The sequence below is a fragment of the Phoca vitulina genome, unplaced genomic scaffold (assembly GCF_004348235.1).
Source record: "Phoca vitulina isolate PV1807 unplaced genomic scaffold, GSC_HSeal_1.0 scaffold11, whole genome shotgun sequence".
Taxonomy (NCBI): Eukaryota; Metazoa; Chordata; class Mammalia; order Carnivora; family Phocidae; genus Phoca; species Phoca vitulina.
The window spans coordinates 17012366-17038306 of NW_022589714.1; the positions used below are offsets into that span (position 1 = coordinate 17012366).

General features: G+C 34.1%; 1 protein-coding gene across 49 annotated transcripts in view; it reads right to left on the minus strand.

The window, feature by feature from the left end:
* The window catches only part of RIMS1 (regulating synaptic membrane exocytosis 1), a 490270-nt gene that overhangs the window by 253914 nt on the left and 210415 nt on the right, over positions 1-25941 (minus strand). The window lies entirely within an intron of this gene.

The following is a 25941-nucleotide window of genomic DNA, read 5'->3' on the forward strand; positions in this document are numbered from 1 at the left end:
TTTCTTTCTCCAAGAAACCACTGCCAACCACATACCTAAAAAGAAATTACACATCTTTATGTTCCTAGTCTTGAGAAAACATCATATTCAAGAGCATTTTATGACTAGCCTACATGTTAGAAAGAAATTGAAACAGTTTTCAATTAAAAAAAAGGAAAACATAAACACACACACACACACACCAATCACCATTAGCACTATATTCTGCACTTAAGTTTATCCACTCCACACCAACATATCACAACTAAGATAAACAGGGTCATTAAAGAACTTGAAAAAATAGCTTGCTTAATAAAACTGTACCATAGAGAAGGCTGTTTGAATAAGTTATCCTATTTCTAATAAATTCACATTGGCCAAGTTTTCACTATGTACTTCACGTACTAGATAATTTTTGATTTCCTCCCTAATTCCATATGTATTATTGCTGGTGGTTTACCAAAAATCTCATCCATTTTCAAGGTTTTATAAAGTTTTGTAAAGTGTTCTCCTGCTGTTTATTTCACACCTAACGTAATTCCTTCTTTATGATGCTCTGTTTAGTTACCTTGGCAATGATATCATAACATAGCAGAAACACCTGTCATTGCAAGATGATTCCTGCTTAATATTAAGCTGGAGTTAACCTCATTTCTCTATACATATGGAAAAATGTTATTTGACATAGATTTCACACTGAGAAAAGTCCGCAAACCTATTTTTTCTTTATTATTATATATGATCTGGGGGTAAGTTCTGATTTCAGAAATAAATACGAATGGTTTATATACTTTTGTCAGGAAATGAAAGATGTTATATTATAGGCAAGAAATTTACTATCTAGCTTGTTAAAATACATACCGATTATTTTTTAGTTATCTGCTACTTTCTGTCAGAATCACTTTAAAATGACATCAAAAGAGCTCATATTTTGTTCCAAGGTATAAAGAACATATTTTCATTTAAAATGATACAGTGTGGGGAAAAGCATTTAGAGTTAGGCACACCTGATTTGCTGATTTTTGAAATACAGTAAGTCAATTTAGCTTTCTAGGCTTAAGTTTTCTCCTCTATAAATTAAGGACAATAATAGTTAACATGATATATATGTAAAAATATAAATAGATACATGGCTAAAAGAGATGATTTATGTAGAGTAGCTAGCATAGTGCTTGATATTTAATGAGAGGCTGAATTAAATTCCCTCCCACATACTCAGCTTACAGATTTTAAAACAGTGATCTCTTAGAAAACATACACAATTTTAAAAGACCCACTAAACTAAGGCACATGTAGAATTTAATTTTTAATAATTGTTTAAGAAGTGTGATGTAAAATATTTTATCAAAAGTATATAAATTATAAATATTTTTACTACTAGAGTGTTAGAACTTGAAGGAGGTTTATAGCCCACCTAATTCAATGCCCATCATCACTTCCCAGGAAAAGAAACTATTTAAAATAGATAAAAAGAAATTTAGATTATTTGCCCCCAGTGACACATTTAACTAACAGTTCAACTAAGGTGATATCAGACCATTTTAACCCAAGACTAGTGACTTACCCTTTTTATCACCAGCCTCCTTTATGCCAACACTACTCTAAACACATTAAATTCTGAAAAACATATATTTAAGATATAACACCAGGAATTATTTTTCACTATCTTTAAATGCCTATTTAAAATTTTAAAATGTCAGCATTTAGTCTTCCATGGGCTATTTAAATTGTGTAGTAAAGTTTAAGTAATTTTATAAAATGTCAAAATGTGAGGAAAAATTACTTAGGACCCCCTTCATTCCTCTTTGTTTGAAAGAAATTTTTACTCTTTCCAATATTAAGCATATTGGCCACCATTCGACACTATCATCCTCTGGGAAAATAATTTTTTAATGATAGATTTGTCTAAAAATGTAGCCTCTAATTTACCAAATGTGATAATAATGGATTCTAAGACCTACTAGTCATTGATTTAAGTACTCATAGCTTCGAAGTATATTTAAACTTTTTTGGGGTTGGGGAATTGAGAAAATGAATAGCATAGGAAGTTGCTTTGGAGCTATTCTCCATTAACAGCACCCTGATGACCATACACAGCTGACCTGCACTGTATCACTGGTGCAGGACAAGGGTTCGCATTTTACTTATATAATTCCTGACATACATCTCTTAGGCCATATCACTTGTCAGTGAATCTTCATCCAAACTCCATAATTGTATTATTTGACAGCTAATTTTTTAATGGTTTCAAATAGTTAAACTCTCTAATAATGAAAACATTCATGAAAAATTATCTATTCCTAGAAGATGTGCAGAACAGTCTTCAAGATATTGTTGGCAATATTGGAATTCACACCCACCCCAAAATACAAGATATAGATAACCTACTGCTCATCAAATGGTAAATTAGTAAACTATCAAGTTTTTTCTGTTATTCTTAGGAAGGAGAGGGAACATCATCACCCTAAGGAATGATTCCTCTCTCCTCCTAGGCTTGTTCCCAACTTTCTTTTCGCACCTCAAAACTCTGGTGAGGACTATTCACTTTTACTGAGAAGTATATCTTCTCATCTATATGACAATAGGGAAATAGTTATACTTTATATATTACATAAATGTTGGTAGCTCTTAAGGACAGAGATACAAATAGGAAATAAGATGGTTCCTTAATCTTTGATAACCTGACGATGGGAAACCTACCTCTGGGTGCCTTAATTCCTGATCTGAACATCTCTGGGCTCTGAGAGGTCCAAGAGCACTGCCACACATAGCCGGGATCTGCTTTCTTGTTTGAGAAATGAGGGCACCTTTTCCCACAAACTCAAACAAAATACCAATAGCCATTATAAGGAGCTTAAGACATTAAGTTTTAAGTATAATAATCAAACCAGGTGGAAATATCAAACCATGATGGATCATACTATGTAATAAGGATATTTGCTCTCCCTAATGCTTTGTAACTTCTGCCAGGCAACATAATAAAGCATTCTGTAAAAATTCTAAATGTGCTGAAATAACTTAAACTGATTAGCTATTTAGATACCCTCACCACAGACTGCTTTTTCTCCATTTAACTGTTGATGCTACTCACATAACTTCTGATTTCATTCTGTTACTAGTAGACAGGATTACACATAAACCAGAGCAACAGTGTTTCTTGCTGGCCATGACACATTTAAAAACAGTGATGGAAAAGGAAGAAAATAATCTTTTTTTCTAAGGAAAAAAAGCGGGTAGCCCATGATTTTTTTTAAATCAAAATGTCACAATTAAGGAAGTCTTTACTGTTTATTATAGATCACTAATTAGGACAGTTTGCTAAACCAGTATAGCTCCCTTAGTCCCAAATCAGATTTCATAAAAATGAGAAACATTTTTCCTCTAGCATAGCATGAAGGGACGTTGTCCCAGTTTGTATCTATCCCACAAAAGTAAATACAAATAAATTAACTTGTTGCCTTCATTACTATTTATGCACTACCTTAAATCAATCTTCAAATTTCTTACCTTATCTAAAATGAAGGCCTTTTATTTATTTTAAACTCAGACTTTAAGTAATTTGAAGAATGTAACCAAAAACATGTAACTAAAAACGTTTTCTTGATTAATTTGGAAAGGTAGATGGATTTGTATTTGATCTGTGATTTCTTAAAATAATTTATTAAAACAGCAATGCACACATGAGGGAAATACATTCTTTTTTGAAAAAAAAAAACAATAAAAATAAAGAATTAAAAATAAACAAAGATTAGAATTCAAATCTGAAATTTGCCTTTCATCCAATATCTGATAACTATTATGATCTAGTTCATTCATTTAATGTTCAACGAATATTAGTCAGTGTCTATTAAGTACCAGGTATTAATCAGGCCATAGGAAAGCAAGTCCCCATTATCACAAAGCTTATAATCTAGTGGAAAGAAGCAGGCAGTAAAAAGATACACTGACAATACAGGCTATGTTAGGTACCTGCTATAAGAAACATGAATTGGAAGAAAGGGCCAGGGAGGGGCAGGGGTAGAAGGTGGGAGTGCTTTTTTAGGAGTTTTCAGGAAGGGCATCTCTAATGAGGTACCAATTGAACTAAGGCATAGCTGTGGGTCAGACTGATAAAGGAAGAACATTCCAGGAATAGGAAACTGCAAGTGTAGGCCTTGCTTGGTTTGTGAACAGCAAAGAGGCGAGTGTGTAGAGGGCATTATGTGAAGGGGATTGTAATAGGAAATAAGATCAAGTTGGGAGAGGGTGGTGGAGAGGCAGTTCCTGCAGGGCTGTATAGGTCCTGATATAGCCCAGTCTCTCCTCAAACGCAGCTTCCAATACTGTATACTCTGCGTGTATGTGTGTGAGTTATACATACCTACACACACGTGTATGTACATATGTATATGAGTTTTCATTTAGCTATTATAAAACACAATACTGTTCATATGCAATTTCCCTAGAATTTAAAAATATAAAAGTAGGATTGCTCATGGTAAACTCATTTTAAATGTTGACAGATGCTAAAGAATTCCTTCAAAACAAGCTGGACTAAAACAAACAAACAAACAAACAAACAAACAAACAAGCTGGACTGACTCTCACCAGAAAAATATGAAAATAGCCATTTTCTCAAAATCCCCAACCAACACCCAATGTCATTGGTCTTCTGCATTTTTGTTGAGCTCATGGTGAAATGATACTTTATTGCACATTATAGTTGCTCTTCATTAATGTGTTTCTGTGCTCTTTGAAATATGCCTTATGTGAATTTTCTGTGTATATATATATATTTTTGCTGGATTATACTTCTGTTTTCAAGAATGCTTATTTGGTTTTGTTTTGCCTCCCTTGCTCTCACCCCAATCCTGATTTAACCAATGTCAACAGACAGATGTGTATCCCTACTCAGCTTCCTCCTTGTTCAATAAAAATGTATGTGAGCCTAATTTCAAATATATATATATATATATATATATATATAATTGTTTGATTTTCATTTATTTAAATAGTCTAGAAAAGGTAATGCATAGAGAAAAAAAGTAGATTAGTGGTTGGCTGGAGCTGGGGTCAGGAATGGGGATTAATTACAAATAGGCATGAGGCATCTTATTGGGGGAATGAAAATATTCTAAACTGATTCACGATGATGGCTGCACCACTCAGTAAAGTTACTAAGAAACACTGAATTCTACATTTCAAAGCAATGAGTTTTATATGTATATTATATCTCAAGTTGGTTTAAAAAAAGAAATATACACATTACTCAGCAACTTTTTAAAAAATAATATATCATTGATATCCTTACAACTTAGTAGAGTCTCAAAGTCAAACTTTTTTGTACTTTTTATACACACATACACATACATGCACAGATTCACATAAGATTTTGCATCACTTAGATCATATATACACTTTAATTTGGGCACACATCTTTGCACCTTAATTTTACCACAGAAGAGCAATACAACAAGGCTCTGAAAGCAAAACAAAATGAGTAGACGAAACATAGATTAAGAAAAAATATATATTTGCAATGCATTTAACAAATAAAATGCTAATGTATTTAATATACAGAGTGCTTACAAATTGACAAGAAAAAGACAAACCAACAGAAAAATGAATAAAGGATGTGAATAAGCAATTCTCAGAAAATCAAACCCAAATGGCCCCAAATACATGAAATAATACATAAGCTTAATGAAAATCAAAGTAATATAATAAATTAATAATCAAATGTTAACTTACATGCATTATGTTGACAGGAATCAAAAAGAACATTAGTATTTATTACTGGTGGATATATGGGGAAAATGTATTATCAAACATTTCTGAATTATTAAAGTGGTTTTGGAAAGTAGTTTGGAAAATCTATTATTTGGAATATTATTTCCAAGATATAAAACATAAGAATGTAAGGATATATACATAAGGATATTCACTGTAGTGTTGTTCTTAGCATGAAAAAACCTTGAAACAGTAAGAATATTGAATAAATTATGGTACATACCAATTGGGTTTTGCCACATTTATTTTATATTTAGCCACCTTACTAAATTTCTCATTTTCATTTTGGTATACAATCCTAGTTAGCAGTAAGATACCTTTTTTTCTTTCCACATTTATGCAAGTTATTTTATTTTCTTATTACATTCACCAAAATGTCTAAGACTAAATTAAATAATAATAGTAATTATCCCAAGCTCCAATATTTATTGATATGGTTTTAGTGTTTCATCAGTAAGAATAATAATTGCTGTTAGCTTTTGGTAAATATTCCTATTCATATTTAAAAGGCTTTATTATATTTCTAGCTTTCCTACAGTTTAATTAGAAATGGCTGTCAATTTTATCATATACTTCTGAAGCATTCATTTACTGATATGATTATATGATTTTCTCCTTTACTTGTTTGAAGCACTGAATTGTGTTGTTAGATTTCCTTTTTTTTTTTTTTAAAGATTTTATTTATTTATTTGAGAGAGAGAATGAGATAGAGACAGAGAGAGCATGAGAGGGGGGAGCATCAGAGGGAGAAGCAGACTTTCTGCTGAGCAGGGAGCCCGATGTGGGACTCGATCCCGGGACTCCAGGATCATGACCTGAGCTGAAGGCAGTCGCTTAACCAACTGAGCCACCCAGGCGCCCCTGTTGTTAGATTTCCTGCTATTAAACCACCCTTACATTCATATACTAAATGTTACCTGATTATTTTGTTGCACTAAATCTTGGAGTGATTATTTTAGAACAAGTTTGTGGAAGGTAAACTTTCTGAATATTTTTATGTCCAAAATGTGTTTATTTTGTACCCATAATTAGTTATCAGAGAGTTCTAGATTCAGAAATCTTTTGTTTCAGAACACTGAAGATATTGCTTGCTTACCTTCAAACATTCTGTCAATGATATGTCAGATAACAATCTGATTTTAATTTCTTTGTATATAAACTTTCCCTTTTTTCCCCCTAAATCCTTTTGGGATTTTTATCTTCATATATAGAGTAACAAAATTTTCACCAAGGTGGTGTCTTTGTGTAATTCTTTTTTCAATAATTTTTCTTACTACCTGACATATATCCTTTTAATCTCAAGATTCAAGACTTTCAACAATTTTCTTCTAGTTTTGTATTTATGTCCTCCATTTCCTCTTTTCTCATTTTCTGCAGCTCCTATTAATTGTAATTAGAATTCCTTGATTAAGTATCTATGACTAATTCTTCTTTCTTTTTCTTTCTTTCTTAAGCCTTTTATTGTGAAATATAACACACATACAGCCAGGTGCACAGAATATAAATGTACAGCTTAGTACATTATTGTAACATCAGTGTAACACTCACCCAAGGCACAAAATAAAACATTGCCATGAATTTTATGACCTTGTATGACTAATTCTTCTAACATACTTTTTATTTGCCTTTTGCTCTTCATTCATTGAAATATGTTTATTTTATAGATCACTGATTCAGTCCTCAGCTCTGTCTGCTCTATTCATCAGTTCCACTGACTTTTAAAAATGATTTTTGCAAAGTGTTTTAATTCCTAACTCATCCTTATCCACTCATAGTCCCTTTCCATAGCAAAGTGTTTTTATTTAATGTATGCTGATCTGTCTTTGAGTTATATCAAATCTCACTTAATCATCTCTGTTCATTCTGGCATAAATTTCTTCTGCAGATCATCAGGTTATTTCCTAAGGGTCCCCATCTTCTAAACAGGAGAGTTTACTGTTCAGTGTATGTGGGGGGAGTGCATTGACTGGCTGGCTTTGTTTCCCCTTCTTGAGCATATAATGGGCCTGGAAAATGGCAATACCACTCACCTGTACCCAAACACACAAAAACATTTCCCAGTTTTTCACTTTTCAAAACAACATTGACTGTTATCTGATAGTGGAACGCTCTTGTGAATTTCCTTCAAATGTAGATGTTTTACTTCTCCTCTCCTATCCATGTCAACTTTGTATACCAAGTTACTTCAGGCTCCATGATTCCCTCTCAGACCCTGACACCTATTCTAAGCACCTTCCTCAAATAAGTAAATTTTCTTAGAGTACAGTCCTCAAGTGTTAAAGTGTTAGTCTGGAACTTAAGAGTCAAATATGTTCCTGCCTTGTTTTCTTAATTGTACATGTATAGAAGTAGAGTTGGGAGGTGAGGTGAACTCAAATGTCCTTGACATTATGAGTGATGTTTGATTAATTGCACTGATAGTTTTCCCCTTTTATATTTATATTGGCCGGCGCCTAACATAATAATTAATTCTCTAGCTTTATCTTGGTAATAATTTTTCTGTTGCTTGTGTTTAGGGCTGGCATATTGTTTGCTTTTGTTAATTAAGTGTTTTGGATTTTCTATCTTTCAAGAGTATCTAAAAAGTTAGGGTCTGCTAATCAAACATCTTACATTCTAGCTTTGTTCTGAATTTGTTTGTATTTTAATTTTTCTCTTATTTAAAATAATTTTAGGTAGCTAGAGAGGTGTTTGTATGTGTGTTCTCTTCAGGATCTTGATCTAGTCTTCTGTAATATATATTCATCATTATAATTTTAATAAAATTTTTTTACTTGAACTAAATAAACTTATACTAAGTATCTCATTCTTGAAAGCCTCCTTGATCTCCCCCCAAACTGAGTCAATCAATTCCTTTCTTTCTCCTGCTTTAACTTAATCAAAACATGTAGAGTATCTATGACCCTTATTAGTATTCATTTATCTACCCATCATGTCTTTGAGACTAGGGACAATGTCAGTAATTTTTTTCTTTTTAGAACCAAATTATTGAAGTCTAAGTGATCCAGTTTTATTATATCACCACCAAATGTGACAATGGATTACAAAATAACTAGACAAGACAACCATTTATTAGGAATTTATAATGTGTATCATGTTAAGCATATTATAAATGCTAGTAATCATCCCCAAAACACTGAGGATAGGGAATCTCATCCCACTTATGAATGAGAAAGTGAGGCTCAGCATGGTTAAGTAGATCATCCTAAGTCACACAACTTATAAGTACAAAAGCCAGGTTTTAATTCTGCTATACTTCTAAGCTCTGGCTCTTAACTCTGTTTTTTTGTATTTTCCTAGATAATAATATCAATATTAAAACATATTAAGATGTCAAAACCCAACCCCAAATCAATCTATACAAGCTAATGCTCTAAGAATAATGACATAAAGCTATGTGAAATACTGAAAATGTGGGAAAATTTACAATTGATATATATATATATATACACATATACATGTATACACATATCACAAGAAAAATTCAAAATATTAGAGTATATATTTATTTTTCGATGTGAAGGTAAGGTGTAAATATCAATGTATAAAGTAAAACTACAGGGGCACCTTGGTGGCACAGTCTGCTAAGCATCCAACTCTTGATTTTGGCTCAGGTCATATCTCAGGGTCCTGGGATTTAGCCCTGTATCAGGCTCCTTGCTTAGCGAGGAGTATGCTTGAGATTCTCTCTCTCGCTCTCTCTCAAATAAATAAATCTTAAAAAAATAAGTGAAGCTATAAACAACCAGAACCATAATGAATAAATTATATTAATTACTAAAGATTGATCCTTTGGATCACAATTTGTTTTTGTTAGTTACATTGTCATTTTTGCCATGTAGGATACAAATCTTTCCAAAGTATATAACACACTTGTAATACTGTCATAAAAGGAAGATATTGGGAATGACAAATATAATGTTACAATTACTATTTATTGAAGGCCTAATATAAGCAAAACACCATATGTACATTATCAACAATTCTTATACTAACCCAGAAAAAAAGACATTTACTCTACTTTGCAAAGGAGAAAACAGAGGCACTGAGAGTTCAAATAGCCTGCCTAAAGTTTTCCAGCTAATGAGTATGCAAGCCAGCATCTAAGCCCAGGTCTGGTTGACTCCATATCCTACCCTAAGTATTCTTGATGCCCTTGGAAGATAGCAAGGGAAAGACCTGGATTTCTACTATGCACTAGGTATCCTGCTAGGAAACTTGCTCACCTGCTTTTTTATTTTTATTTTTTTACTTCATTTAAGGAGGTAGTTTCTTTGACGGCCTCACAGATGAGAAAACTTAGTTGCAGAAAACTTAAGTGCCATCCACAGCCAGTAGTGAAGGAACTAGGATTTGAAACTACTCTGACTCCAAATTCCATATTCTTTTCTCTCTCTAGAGCTATCCCTGTAAGGAGCAGATACATTTGCACATGCTACAACCCCTGAGAATTGTAAATTCTCAAGTCCATTTGAGATGCACAAGAGGTCGGCTGGATTGTGAATGTTATAGACCCAGACTGCTATATTTTTTAATTCTTGTGTCTGTTTTTCTAGTTTTGATTATCTACTGAAGATACCAGATACTTCTTACCACGATACCGGCTAAACTAGAGTAGGCTCTCTTTTTTCTTCTAATTCAATTTTACAAATTTGAAGACTAGCAATAAAATCCAGCTTTTTAAAGAGCTTTGAATAACCTAAGAGCACACTAGGATCTCTTATGAATTAATAGCATGGGTTTAATTGTTTAGATGTGGTCAAAGTATTTATGAAATTTCACTCATCTTTTGCCTACTTCCTGGTTTTTACCTGTTTTTTCAGAAAGGTGAAGTTGGTAGAAGGCTGAATTTGGATAAATGAGGTGTTACTTGATCACTAAACCACTTTTCATGTTTAGGATATAACATGATAGTATGCAACAATATTTATTATTGTAGCTTGGATCAGTGCTACTTGAAGTGTGGCCCATGAATAGGCATCACCTGAGAATTTCTAGAAATGCAGATTTCTAGGCCATATCCTAAACCTACCAAATCAAAATTTCTGGGGGAGAGGCCTAAAAATCTTCATTTAAATCAGCTCTTCAAGTGGTTTATTTGCATTGCCCTGGATTTTAAGGTGCCCAGATTTTTCATAACAGACTTTTCCAAGTGAAGCATGGAATAATTCAAGATGACCTTGAGTAATTGCACTGTGACTCAGTTTCCTCATCTGTCACATGAAAATAATAATAAGGCTGTCTAATTAAATAAAAATATATAGACATATAATACACACACACACACACACACACACACCTGAGAACAGTGACCGCAACAAAATTATGTACTTAATAAACATTAACCCAAAAATGTCTGCCTCCACAACTGGTGATATTTTCAAATGATACACTATGCAAATGAACTTTCATTATGATATTATTGTTGTCACTAATGCTAATTTGGTCACATTTAGGCCTTCATACTACTACTTTATCTTTAAGGATGAACCGAGCCACTTTCTATTCTGCTCAGTATAAAAGGATTCTAACTGGCTTGATTTTTGAGAATGAAGATTGATGAACTTCTCCTTGCTAATCACAATTTATATTATCAATGGATGTAGGGGAGAGGTCTCTCTTCACTGAAAGAAAGCAACTGAGTCAAAAAGATATATTAAGAACACTGTAGGTAATTCATCAATGCCTGAGAAACCAAACTGATCAATTCCTATTTCCCTCTTAGAACACCCTCTCATTTTTAACTTTGTGTTTTCTGAACTTTTCTTTGAAATAACAATGTGGAAATTTTCACATTTTAGGGAGTCCCTCAAAATTATTTTTTAATATTTTGCCAATTTTCTTGTTTTGAAAATAAATGTCTGGTCTTCTTTTTATCTATATTCTGGGCCTGTAAATATTCTTTTCCAGTATATTTTACTCAAGATATATCAAAATTTCAGTCCTTTAACCTTTCATGCAGCTTCCCAAATAACCTGTGGGACAGAATTTTGCCACTACAAGATAGATGATATCAGATATGTGTTCCAAAATATGTTTCTAAAAATGTGTTATTTGTGGAAGAATAAATAATAAAATAATAAAAGCACTAAGATAAAAAAATGTACAGTTACAGAATCATATTGATGCTGCTGTAAAAGAATTTGGTGGATCAAACTGCACAATAACCCCAAAACAGATGTCTGTAAGAAGATTATCCATCATTATGACCTAGTTCCATAATCAGGCTCTACCTTGATATTTTACTTAAAAAAATGGATGTGGAATATACACAATTTATGCTTAGCTGCTGCAGTAACATTGATAAAATATTGATCTAAAAATAATCAAACCTTACAGCAAAGGAATGAATATATGAATAAAGTAAAATATGCTTTTCTCTGGAAAATAAAGCTGGTGTACACAGTAATAAATTCTGAAAAAAAGTAGCTGAGAATGGCTTATACCACATAAAAGTAAATGTCATTCAAGCATACTAAATAATAAAGTACCTGAAATAATTACCTAGCCAGAGAGTTTGGGCTGACACAAATAATTGGTACATGCAGATAAAAAAAAATAATTTTAAATTCAAGACAGTTAGCAAGAGAAAAAAAAAGTCAAATTCTTTTCCAGAATAATTTAAACAAAATCTGCAGAAGTTCTTAATAGCTAAAATCAGCTTGTTGAAATAGTTTTTAATTCTTTCTAATTATTTTGCAAGACTCAAAATGGTCTCATCTTGAAGTCATGTGGATAGAAAACTTGTAAAGGAAGAATCATAAAAAAGTCATATATTACAACATCTGAACAGGAATGCTAAGCAACAATCTAGTTTTGTAGCATGAACATCCAGGCCATGTTTTGCGTATTATACTTCATGGATACTTCTGGAGACTACATGGGTAGGCAGCATTAAAATAATGGTTTGATGCAGTTACCATTTTACTACAGATATCACAAGCAAACAGAGATGAACTGTCCATTTTAGCAGTTTACAATGAGTTAAAGAATTATAATTAAAAGAAATCAACGAGGGCCCAACTACATTAAATGAGTAGTAATCATGAATGCTTACCTAGCTCTTTCTGTTCTACTTAACACCTGAGTCTTATGCAAAAAAATATGAATAAAAAAGATATACTTGTATACTTTCTAGTAGAAGTTTCTTACTCTTTTTTTTTTTTTAATTTAATCGCTCTGAGCAGTAGGTGATGTATAATAATACTATTTCCATTTTACAAGTAGAAAACTAAGTCAAGAGAAGGTGTGATTTTTTTCCAGTTCATAGGGCTGCAAAGATTATCCAATTCCCACTGTGTCACTGTTACCATCACCCCAAACATAGCCATTTGTTACACCCAGTGAAAGTCCCTGCTCAATTACAAATTGAATTAACAGGCCATTTATAAACACAGATTCACATGCTACTCAGGTAGTTATGGAGTACTGCGATACTTCACGGATAATATCTTATAAAAAAAAGATGGATAGGGGGGTGCCTGGGTGGCTCAGTTGGTTAAGCGACTGCCTTCGGCTCAGGTCATGATCCTGGAGTCCCGGGATCGAGTCCCACATCGGGCTCCCTGCTCGGCAGGGAGTCTGCTTCTCCCTCTGACCCTCTCCCTTCTCATGCTGTTTCTCTCTCTCTCTCTCTCAAATAAAAATCTTAAAAAAAAAAAAAAAAGATGGATAGAATGGTTCCCTAACTGCATGTAAAACCGCCACCAGTAGGTTTAACTTATCAAAAGATCACTTTAGAGCAAGAAGAGTAAATATTCATAGGCTTCCTGGAGTCTGAGAGGGGTGAACAGAGAATAATGAAAACAATTCTGGAGAAATTTGAAACATGGAGGAAATACCTGTAAAATTTTTCAATAGCACTAATAAAATGGGATCAATTAGTATGCAATGGTACAGACTGTAATGAGTTAATTTAATTTCATAAATTAGGAATTGTCACATGCAATGTGGGAATATTAAAGAGAGAACATTATACTCAAAGGAAATTAAGTGCTCAATAATGTATACGATGCTAAGGCTAACAGAAAAAAATATTTACACACATGCACACAAGTCTTGCAATTAATATAATCTGATCAGTTAACTTCGAAGACTATGTAAGAAGTAAAAATAATGATAGTGGTATGGTGGGAAAGTAATTTATTGAGATATTAATCTGTGTTCTTTATCCCCGGATTTCAGAGCCATATTCAAATCAGGCCAACTATTCTCTATTTTCTTGTCTTCGGGATTTTAAAAAAAAAGATTTTATTTATTTATTTTGAGAGAGAGAGAGTGCGCACTGTGCATGCATGTGAAAGCATGGGGAGGGGCAGAGGGAGAGAGAGAATCCCAAGCAGACTCTCAACTGAGCATGGAGCCCAACATGGGGCTTGATCCCACAGACCCTGAGATCATGACCTGAGCTGATATCGAGTCGGATGCTTAACCGACTGTGCCACCCAGGTGCCCTGGGATTTTTTTTTGGCAATATAGATTAGCATATTGTAGATTTTACGAAAAGAATCCTGAAAGAATTCCCAGTATCCAAGAGGCTGGAGATTGGCTGTCCTGACAATAGCAGAGACTCCTGCATGGCCTGGTAATGCCCTGGGCAAGTGGCAAAACCTTTAAGGGGATGGCTGTGTGCAGGTGCAAGGAGATTGTGGAAGGGCAAATATAAATTAAAAAAAAAAATAAGAGAGATCCCATTGTTTCTGTTCAAAGGAAGGGAAGAGACTCCTCCACCCCACTTTTCTTTTTACTTTGGAAAATTTGTAGGTTCTTTCCCTGTCTCTTTGAAACGTATGTGTTTTGAAAAGCTAAATAAGTCTCTTGCCAGCTTTAAGACCCAGGAATGTCTTTTCCAAGGTCCTGGAGCCATTTCTTTGTAATACAATCATTAAGGAAGATAGTACCCCTATCTAAGTTTCTTAAGGAAGATAGGAGGCTAATTTTCTCTGATGCCAAGTTGCACTACTGCTTGCCATAAAAATATGAGAAGTTTAGGGCGCCTGGGTGGCTCAGTTGGTTAAGCAACTGCCTTCCGCTCAGGTCATGATCCTGGAGTTCCAGAATTGAGTCCTGCTCAGCGGGGAGTCTGCTTCTCCCTCTGACCCTCCCCCTCTCATGCTCACTCTCCATCTCTCAAATAAATAAATAAAATCTTTAAAAAAACGAGAAGTTTATTTTACCATTGGATAAAGCCAAATAGCTAATATAGATAGTCACCCCATTCATCAGATAAATTTAGGATGAACTATGTGTGACAAATGGTGCTATCAAGTCCTCTTGAGTAGTTACTGTTTGAGGATGCATTCCGCTCGGCTATATAAAAGGGTGAGATTTCTTTTTGTCTTTGCAATCTCTTAGTGGATTGTCTGTGGTATGCATCACATTCTGGTTTAATGCTTACTCAATAATAAAACTGTTTTTGTTCTCTTCTATCTTTGTAGAGAAGTTTTCTGGATTGACAGAAAACTGTGTGTGTGTGTGTGTGTGTGTGTTTTAAAAGATTTATTTATTTATTTTAGAGAAAGAGAGAGTGAGAGAGCGAGCACACACATGCGGAGGCAGGGGGCGTTGAGGGAGAGGAAGAAAAACCCAAGCAGACTCCACACAGAGCACAGAGCCCAACATGGGGCACAATCTCAGGACCCTGAGATCACAACCTGAGCCAAAACCAAGAGTCAGATGCTTAACCAACTGTGCCACCCAGGCACCCCAGAAAAAACTGTTTTTAATTTTATTTCTCCAAAAACTGGACCAGAGGCACAGAATCTCTGCTTCATCAAGATTGCCATTCTCCAAGTATGGGATAGAACTTTCCAAGGGTCTCTGTGGTTGCCAATGTGGACTTGGAGACTGGAGGAGTTTTCACAATGCTTTGGTAGTGCCTACATAAGTCATACCTCTGGGGGCTGGGGAGGTACAGGGCTAGGAGAATTAAACTTCAGTGATTACTGAAAGTGAATTTCCTGTTGGTCTCATGGGATGAAATCTCACAAGCAGAATTAAGTTAATGGAAGTAAATTAAGATGATCCAAGTGACTTTATATACTTACTACACAGTAAATTTGGAAAATAGAACACAGTTCAGCATGTAACACCGTATACACAAATTAAGAAAAAAGAAAACCTTCACAGCAGGTACCCACATTAGCCTACAGCATGAAAGAATGTAGATCACAGCAAGGAGGGGATATTGAAGCTCATAAACTAAAAACAGCTGGATTTTTTGCTGATGTTAACAAGAAGGCAAATATAAAGTATAACATCAATAAGCACCAAAATATATGGAGAAAGTATTTCTGGTAATAGGGCATTATGCATTGGGATGGGTGTTCCCTTTCTGGTAGGAAGGAAGTAAGAAGACATGAGTACAGAAGAGCTTTGAAAAGGAATTTTGGATCTTCATTCTCAAAATTATACAAACTGGAAAAGCAATCCAGATTCATATTTTTAACAAATAATCAGAATGTTGATTTTTAATAACATGTTACATACAAATGAAACTTAGTAGTCAAAGAAAATAAGGAGATCTAAGTATTTATATGCACTTTTAATATTTTTCCACTACTGAAAAGCAACTCTTTCATATTTAAAAGAGAAAAGGAAGAAGCAAATGTAACATTTATAGTTTTATCATACTCTGTTAGCTACTAAAAGATGATTCTTTCTAAAGGCACCTGGGAACTTCTCATCTTTTAAAACTTGTGATATTGTCACAATTTATCAACTTTTTATGAAACTTTAATAATTTAAGAGCAAAAACCAGGGATATGCATAATAATGAGTATGTTTTCAAGGAAATAGGTTTCTGTTTCATTTTATGATAAAATATAGATCCTTACTTCCTATCACAATAAAAAGTTTATATATGTTGATAATAGATATTGAGAGTTATCATTTATCAAATGCTAATCATACATTTAGTTTTCAAATATGCACATCAAGCTTCTTATGATAATTTCTATTATTAGAAAAAGTGACTCCAGTTGGATGGCATATCCAAGAATCCATGATTTAATAAAAACAATCACAGATACATATATGTACACACACACATATATATATGTGTGTGTATATATATATATATATATATAAACATATAAGTTCTTTTGGTAGTTTATGTAATATATTATATATTAGAAAACTACTTAAAATATATATCAGTGTTATATATTGTTACATAAATGTATAATACATAGTTTATTAATACTTATTATATGCCAGATAGTTTGCTAAATCTTTGACATATTAGCATCTTATTTAATGTTCATGAGACAGTGAAAATGTATTCTCTCTCTGTCACACACACACTTTTAGTAAGTAAGAGATATAATGGATAAAATTATAATGCAATGAGACAAATTGCTCCTTTTGTTCCACTCAGGGGTTAGCAGCCTACAGCCTATAGGCCAAGTCCTGTCTACCATCTCCTTTTGAATAGCCCAAGAGCTAAGAATAATGATGATGATCATTAAAATAATAATAGGAATAATAATAAAAATAATAAGAGACCTTAATTAAGGCCCACAAAGCCAAAAATATTTGCTATCCAAAGGAAACAGTCAACAAAACTAAAAGGCATAATAGTAATCTCCCTATATGGGAGAAAATATTTGCAAATGTCTTATCAGATAAAGTGCTAGTATCCAAAATCCATTAAGAACTTATCAAACTCAACACCCAAAAAACAAAAAATCCAGTCGAGAAATGGGCATAAGACATGAACAAACATTTCTCCAAAGAAGATATACAAATGGCCAACAGACACATGAAAAATGCTCAACATCACTCAGCATCAGGGAAATACAAATCATAACAACAATGAGGTGCCACCTCACATGGGTCAGGATGGCAATAATTAACAAGTCAGGAAACAACAGAGGTTGGCGAGGATGCGGAGAAAGGGGAACCCTCTTACACTGTTGGTGGGAATGCAAACTGTTGCAGCCACTCCGGAAAACAGTATGGAAGTTCCTCAAAAAGTTAAAACTGAGGGTTCTAGAGGGGAGGGGGGTGGGGGGATGGGTTAGCCTGGTGATAGGTATTAAAGAGGGCACATACTGAATGGAGCACTGGGTGTTATACGCAAACAATGAATCATGGAACACTACATCAAAAACTAATGATGTAATGTATGGTCATTAACATAACATAATAAAAAAAAAATAGAACTACCCTAAGACCAAGCTATTGCACTACGAGGTATTTATCCAAAGGATACAAACATAGTGATCCAAAGGGGCACATGCACCCCAATGTTTATAGCAGTAATGTCCATAATAGCCAAACTATGGAAAGAGCCCAGATGTCCAACCACAGATGAATGGATAAAGACATATATATAATATATATGTAATATATATATAATGGAATATTACTCAGTCATCGAAAAGAATTCAATCTTGCCATTTGCAATGATGTGGATGGAACTAGAGGGTATTATGTTAAGTGAATAAGTCAGTCAGAGAAAGACAAATACTACATGATCTCACTCATATGTGGAATTTAAGAAACAAAACAGATGAACACAGGGGAAGGGAAGGAAAAATAAAACAAGATGAAATCAGAGAGAGAGGCAAACCATAAGAGATTCTTAACTCTAGGAAACAAACAGAGTTGCTAGAGGGGAGGTGGGTGGGGGGATGGGCTAATCGGGTGATGGGCATTAAGGAGGCCACTTGATGTATGAGCAGTGGGTATTATATACAACTGATAAATCACTGAATTCTACCTCTGAAACTAATAATACAGTATATGGTAATTAAATTGAATTTAAATAAAGAATTAAAAAGAATAAATAAAAGAAAATATTTGTTATCTAGCCCTTTACAGAAAAAGTCTGCTGATCCTGCAGAGTAAAGAAATTTTGAAAATTGAATAATTATCTACATATTTTTGCTAAGGGATTGTACAAATCTTTTTCTATACCTACTTAACATAATTTCTTATGACACTGCTGAGATGACCACTAAGACAGTCTGAACTGGATGCAGCAGGTACATCACTGAAGCTCAGGGTTAGGAGCACAGGTGCCCAAATGAAGCAGACGAGGTGGCCCTTGGTCGTCAGTGCTGGATGATACATCATCTGTAGATCCTGATGGCCCCTCCCAGAGGATGCTGTGAATACTGAGGGAATTAGCTCACAGAGTGCACTGCAGGGGTGCCCAGAACCAGTGCTTGGTGACATAAGTGATCCAGGAAGGCACAGAGCCAAGAGGCAATGGGTAGGACAATGGCAGGCGCAGGGAGGGTGTAGGTTCTGAACCCAGACAGGAGTGGCACCAACCCTGACTCTAGTCCCCCTCTCTGGGCCCCAGTTTCTCATCTATAACTGGGGATTAGGCAGGCCCACCTTGTAGGGCTGTGGGGTGCATCAGTGACAAACCAGCAAAGAACTGGAGCTCAGAGCAGGTGTGCGCATGACCATTGTCGGAGAGCCTGCTCTAGTTCAGACTGCCTCAGTGGTCATCTCAGGAATGCCACAGAAATTATGTCAAGTAGGAATAGGAAAATATTTATACAACCCCTAAGCAAAAATATATAGCAATTAGATATTTACATTTTTACATTAAGGATTACTCCTGCTAGCCATATTCTCTAGTTCTAAAATATGTTTAAACATGACATTTGTATTTGTTTCACAATTTGGAATTAAATATTTCAAAGGTACTATTTTTAAGGCTTTCTCTGAATGCAAACAAAAAATTAGGTTCAAAAGAAAGCATCTTAATACAAGCAACTAAGGATATGAATAATCTTCCAGCTGCAGTAGTAGGAGTTATTTGCATTGTATATTATAAATTAAATGACATTAACCCCACAGTTGAATTAGGAGTAGGAGATTAGATATTTGCTATAGTAAGTAGAAGAATGAACCTCAGTTTTAGCCTTCTAAAATAAAATTAAAAAGAAATAACACCTGCAAAAAGCATTAAAAAATCTAAAAACTGCAGTAACTTATGGAAGAATACTATATATTTGCCTATAATTTTCTACTTTTTAATTTTCTAATACATACCAAAAGTCTAAGTGCGGAAAAACACTTTCCTATAGGGCACTGACAAGGCTAAATAAAGACAAGTCCAAATGTTTGTAACAAATACAATCACTTTGGAAATCCAACTTGATGTTGTATATTTTAACTGGCTTATAAGAGATGGCAAAAATACAATGCATTATGTATTTGGGTCACATATTTAAAAAAATAAACCTTCTAATAAGTGAATTAAAAGAACCCATGAAATCAGTTTATAATAATACCATAGTTTGTCTAGAACATATTATCTATTTTATGTATGACTAGGAAATCTCAGGCCCTATACATATTTGACTTTCAGCCAAATTCATATGCCTACCAAAGATACAAACTGAAGTAAATTAATTCATTCCAGTTAATAATAAAGAACCAACCAAGAAGTGTATGATGAAGAAGCATTCATGAAATGGAAAATAGATTGCTTACAAATCTTAGGTAAATGTTCCAAAACACTAAAATCAATCTGATCCCATCCTTCATACAGGTACCATTCACTACTGAGGTAGGTTCAGACTTGCACTTGGTTAAGTGGAAAAAGCTTGTGGGGAGCCTCCTTTGATTCTTCTCAATTTAAGTATATCCAGAGCCTTGTGTAAGAAAGAAAGGGACTAAATACCATTAATCTGAACAGAGTGGAGAAGGCAAAGCCAGAAGTCATTGTTTTGATTAAGACAGCTCCATACAATAGCTTAATACAGTTCTATTGATTTTATTTTAGGAAAGAGATATGTTAAAATGCAAAATTATATTTTAGAGTTTCAAACTTTGGAATTTCAAAAACACTTGATTGAGAAAGAAAAGGTAACAGAGAAGTGCCATTCATTCATTCATTCAAAGTTCACAGAATGCTAAAAAAAACCAAAAAAACAAAGTTCATAGAGTTCTGACTATTTGCAGCTTTGTGGTGATTGCTCAGGAAAAAACCAAGGAAATTAAAATATGGTCCATGTCATTCAAGCAATTAGAGCAAAGCAAAGGAATTAAAACATGTCCACAAATAAAATATAAGATTTAATATTCCCTTTAAAATTTGTTGTAAATACTAGAGACTATTTTTATAACATGAGAATTTGTCTTGGAAGAAATTAATCACATGATCATATTTTAAAACCACAGCTCTGAGGCAGGTACTCTGGATTTCCAACCACATCTTGTCAACATTTTGATGTACATTTTCTGTACATCAAAGGACTAAACTTCTCTGGCCACACTTTTAATCTCTACCTACAAAGATTTTTCTTGTAATAACGAGCATAACTATCAGTGAGGATACAAGTACAGGAAATAATGCAATTTGAAAATTACTTTGCAGAACGTTTAAAAAGTGTTAAACTAATTAAAAATAAATTATAAAGTTATGGTTTTTTGTTCATTTGCACTGACTGAATTGTGCCAAGTCAAATTCTAATTCCCTCATTTTCTCTATCACAGTACCTTACTTTACCAGTGGAAAAGTTTTTCAGGGGTGCCTGGATGGCTTAGTCAGTTAAGCATCCAACTCTTGATTTGGGCTCAGGTCATGACCTCAACGCTGTGGAATCGAGCCCCACATCGTTCTGCACTCAGGGTGGAGTCTGCTTGAGATTCTCTCCCTCTCCTTTACCCTCTCCCTCTTCCCCTTCCCCTGCTCATGCTTGCTATCTCTCTCTCTAAAATAAACAAATAAATCTAAAAAAAAAGAAAAAGTTTTTCAGTTCAACAATGAGTCTACATAATCCAAACATTTTTCTTTTCAAAAGAATTTCAAGATGCATTAGAGAACAATTCCTTCAATTGTTCATTTGATGTTTGATATAATAACATTTCATAAGAGATTCCATTAAAAAACATACTACAGATTACATTATGTTACATTATATATATCACTTAGAATCACATAGATAGATATATGTCATATACCAAGATATACCTATATGATATATATGTGTGTGTGTGTGTATATATATATATATATATATATATATATATATATATGATTATGTTGGGGTTCTCTAGAGAAACAGAACAAATATAGATAGATATCCATAGATACATTTATTTATATATCTATAAATCTATAAATCATATTTTCTGAGTGCCCATCTGTGCCAGTCATTGTTGTTGGCACTGGAAATACTGCAGAGACTAAAACAAACCCCCTCCTTCAGCTCACAATGAACAAATAAACAGATAGATGTTCGTGTGTGTGTGTGTGTGTAGATAGATAGATAGTTGTTGTTTTTTTTTGTTTTTTTTGCAGGGAAAAGTACTAGGGAGAAAAATTAAAGATGACAAATGGGAAAGGATATTCTGTGTAGGGAAGAGCCTCCAATTTTTAATGGGGTGATTAGAGGGTCTCTTTGAGATGGTTATGTTTGAGCAAAGATCAAAGGAGTTTAGGAGTGAGGAATGAGAAGAGTGTTTCAGGAGAAGAAGCAGCTATGCTAGGAACTCTAGGCATGTTTTTGTGTAGTGTGAACTAGGGACAGGAAGAAGGTACAAGCAGAGGACAGTGGGCAGGTGGGAGAATAATGGGAGAGGATGAGGGTGTATGTGGGGTCCAGATCACACAGAGTTTGGGTATCACGGCAAAGGTTTTCATTTTTACTTCGAATGAGATGAGAAGTCCTTGTAAGGTTTTAAGCAGAGATGTGACATGATCTGTTTCACATTTTAAAATAATCACTCTAGGCGCCTGGGTGGCTCAGTCGTTAAGTGTCTGCCTTCAGCTCAGGTCATGATCCCAGGGTCCTGGGATCGAACCCCGCATCGAGCTCCCTGCTCCATGGGAATCCTGCTTCTCCTTCTCCCACTCCCCCTGCTTGTGTTCCCTCTCTCGCTGTGTCTCTCTCTGTCAAATAAATAAACAAAATCTTTAAAAAAACAAAAAATAAAATAAAATAGTCACTCTAGCTGAGCTGAGGCTTGGAGAGTGGAGTTTTGGGGGGAAGAAAAGAGAGGCCATTTTGGAAACCAATCCAGTAATTCAGACTAGATGGTCTTGTACTAGGTCAGCAAAAGTGGAGATGGTGAGAAGAGGTTGCATTCTGGATATATTTTGAAGACAGAGGCAACAAGATTTCCTTATGGATTGGATATAAGATATGACAAGAAAAAAGTCAGGAGGACTTCAACATTTTTGGTTTGAACTACATGAATAATGAAGTTAGCTTTTACTGTAGCAAAGACAACAATAGAACAGCTAGTTTGGAAGGTAAAACCAGGAGTTGGATTTTGTACGTGTTAAGTTTGAGTGCTTAATAAACATCTGCCGAGGCTTCCCTGTCCTCCCCATTTTCTAGGACAATTAGAACTCTGACCTGTTACAGATACTTGGGAGCTCAGAGGCATCTGCAGTGGCTGGAGACATGTATAATCAACAGAATACTTAGAGGAAAAGAAATCTTAATCCCTGAATAATACTGAGGATATTGCCAAAAGAAAGGGGAAAAGGATTGCTAGATTTAGAGTGGCAGAAAGCAAGTGAGAAGAACCAAGGAACCCTGTCTTGAATTCCCTGCTGCATGGCTTCCTTCCTATAGCATCATGCTTATCTTTCAGAAAACTGACAGACTGGACTCACAGAAAATGAAAGCTTTCTTCTTTGTCTAAAAGCAAAATTTCTAAAAGGGATCAATCTTAAATTTCAAAGATGAGCCAATGAATGAAAATTTCATTTGAAAATAGTGCAACTTTTCTGAGGAATCAAAGCAAGTGCTTCTCTAAGAAACAGCCTTATTATATATATTACAAAAATTAGTTGGGGCGCCTGGGTGGCTTAGTCAGTTAAGCATCTGACTTAGCTCTGGTCATAATCTCAGGATCCTGGGATCTAGCCCTACATTGGGCTCTGTGCTCAGCAGGGAGTCTGCTTGTCCCTCTTCCTTTCCCTCTGTCCCTCTTGTTCATGCTCACTCTCTCTCAAATAAATAAGTAAAATCTTTAAAAAAAATTAGAGAAAATTTACCTGAAAAAACCCTCCCAATTCATATTCTTAATACCTTAATTAAAAAACACTTTATTGCTAAAAAATGCTAACCATCACTTGAGCTTTCACTGAGTTGTAATCACTGATCATAGATCACAATAACAAATATGATAATAGTGAAAAAGTTTGAAATATTGCAGGGATTACCAAAATGTGACAAAGAGATACTGAGTGAGCAAACGCTATTGAAAAAATGGTGCTGACAGACTTGTTTGACCAGAGTTGCCACAAACCTTCAATCTGTAAAAAAATGCAGTATCTGTGAAGTGCAGTAAAGTGAGGCACAATAAAATGGGCTATGCCTGTATATGCCTGTTTAACTTATTTTATACAATCCCTATTATATTTTTTATGCTATGCCCTGTAATTCATATTGATATCCCAACTTTTACTATTGACCAAACTGAAAATAAAGCAAAAATAGGAAAAACAGAGAGTCAGGGTAAAATGAAAGGTATTTACTTGTAGTCATCCCACAATAAAAGCAGGATAGTCTTTAGTTCTTTAATCTCTAAGAAAAGAGAGAACTCAAAGAAAAATAAGAACATATTATCCTGGCAAATAGAAACAAAAAGTTGAGTTAAGTGATAGCATTCATACTGTTTCTTTAAATAGTTCATTGGTGATGTATGGTCCAAGAAGGATGATTTAAAAAATACTGAACTGGACTGACACCAACAAATGCTAAGGGTGTTGTGGAATCTCTGATATGAACTGCACAGAAATTAGGCCTTGCTATCTAGCGTTTAAGAAACATATGCCTAATAAACATTAGTTAGTTTCTAGGAAAGATTTTCCACAGCTAACATTTCATAGACATAAAATGTTAGAGTTGAAAAGAACCTATTTGTTATCTCATTTAATTCACATTTTTCCAACAAACATGAATTGGGTACCTAATGTGTGTCAAGTAATGTGTTCATCATTGAGTATTCAAGGTAGTATTTATTCTTTCCATACCTAGAAGAAAGTCACTAATCAATAGGATATTTATAATAAAGGTGTGTAAAAGGTGTAGAAAGACCTAACTCTAACTCTGCCTGAGACACTCAGGGAGGGCTTCATGTTGGGGATGACATTTGAGTTGCTCTTGGAATTTGGTAAATACTTTTCACCAGTTGGAAAAGTTGACCAAGATTATTTTGGTATTGAAAGAAACTAAGCAAGGGTATGAAAGTATAAAAAAACCCAAGATATATGGAGGGAAATTAATAGCATTGTTAACTTGTAAATTAATCTAAACTGCATTTGATGCATGAATATCCTCTACAAAACCCCCAACAAATGGTCCTCTGATATCTAATAAGAATTTAGGTGTATCTAGCAACTGTAAATTTCAAAAACCAAAATATATAGATTTGAGAAGATATATTCTTATGACAAAGAAACAAAATAATTATAATGAGTAATAGTTTCTTAACCATGTCTAAAAGTGAGGAATAACAACAACAAACAAGGAAAATATCAACTACTTTGAGCAAAACAAGAAACCTCTGTGATTATCCATTCCAACCACCAACCTGAGGCTTAACTTACTGTCCTCCCTAAAAACCTCCTGCAATATTCCATCAAGTGTACCTACCCCTGTGATTGTCCTATCTGGTTTAGCTTGTACCAGAAAACATAATTGCATACTCTGTTGGTCTTCTGTGTTTTTATGTAGTTTAAAGACACAGACATTTTCAAATCCCCAGAAGTAACTGAAGAGAGCAAAGGTGTAATATTTTCCCCACAGAAGGTGAATTTTCTACTTTTACCCATATAATTTGCTGCAACAGCACTTTAATGGTCAGTAAAAACATTTGATTGATTTTTATGAAAATTAAATATTTTACAACATAGATGTTTATAAAGTAAATGCACAAAGTTAGTTTTCTGTCATTTTAGAGCAATTCAAATGGAATTTTGGAAAAAAATATTTGCTGTTGAAGTTTATGTGTGTGAAAAGAATCTACTGCATATACATATTATACAACAACAAAATAAATTACTCAGTCAATACATTGATTTATTAAATTCCATAGTAAGGGAATATATGAAAAAAAGATTTCTTAAGGTCTAGGTGCCTAACTTCAAGTTATGACTATCAGATTTAGAACATATTAAAAAATTTTTAAGTATCTACAAAACAACTCTCATAACTTTAAAATATATTTTATAAAGTTTTAAAGATATCTCCAAAACACTTCTAATAA